General features: G+C 43.8%; 1 pseudogene; it reads left to right on the forward strand.

Moving 5' to 3' along the window:
* Positions 1 to 217: 217 nt before the first annotated feature.
* LOC114711001 lies at positions 218 to 286 on the forward strand (annotated as a pseudogene).
* The last annotated feature ends 671 nt before the right edge of the window (positions 287 to 957 follow it).

Genomic DNA, 957 nt, shown 5'->3' on the forward strand with positions numbered 1-957 from the left:
TCAGGGTGACTGTCTCTTGATGAGTAGAATTTTCATCACTGTTTTCCTTTTGTGACTAATTCTCTGAAAACCTTGGCAAAGGGCTTATATAAGTCAAATGGGCTTCAAGCTCACTGCATCCCTTCTAGAGCTTCATGGAGTGTGGTGATATTTTGTTTGTGATCTGATAAATAAAAGCTTGCCTGAAGATCAGAGTGGGGAGTTTAAAAAAAAAAGTGTGCTCGCTTTGGCAGCACATATGCTAAAATTGGAACGATACAGAGAAGATTAGCATGACCCCTGCACAGAGTGGGGAGTTGAGCTACTAGTTAGCCATAGAGGCCAGACAGTGGTGGCACACATCTTTAATCCCAGCACTTGAGAGGCAGAGGCAGATGGATCTCTGTGAGTTCAAGGCCACTCTGTGCTACACAAGAATGATCCAGTCTAAAAGAGAAACAAAGCCAGGTAGTGGTGGCACACACCTTTGATCCCAGCACTTGGAATCTCATGCCTTTAATCCCAGTACTAGGGAGGTAGAGACAGGAAGTGATATGGTTGGGCAGAGAGAGGAATATAAGGCGGGAGGAGATGGGAGCTTGGTCCCCTTTCGGTTGAGGATTTCATAGAGGTAAGAACTAGTGGCTGGCTTCTCTGCTTCTCTGATCTTTCAGCGTTCACCCTGGTATCTGACTCCAGGTTTTTTATTAATAAGACCAATTAGGATTCATGCTACAATGGAACAATACTATATACAGTTCACACTATGAGAAGTCCAGGTTGAAAGGAATGGGATTTATTTCAAGCCCCGAGAACTTACTTGATTATGGGAATCACCTTCACTTCACTGTTGTCATGAATTAAAACAAGATATGAAGCTAGGCATTGTGGGAGCACACTTAGGGCAGTGTTGGACCAGAGCACTCTTGGTGATGCTTAAGGAATCAAGTCTCCTCTTTGTTCAATTGGACCCAAGTT

Source organism: Peromyscus leucopus, chromosome 1, assembly GCF_004664715.2.
Source record: "Peromyscus leucopus breed LL Stock chromosome 1, UCI_PerLeu_2.1, whole genome shotgun sequence".
Classification (NCBI taxonomy): domain Eukaryota; kingdom Metazoa; phylum Chordata; class Mammalia; order Rodentia; family Cricetidae; genus Peromyscus; species Peromyscus leucopus.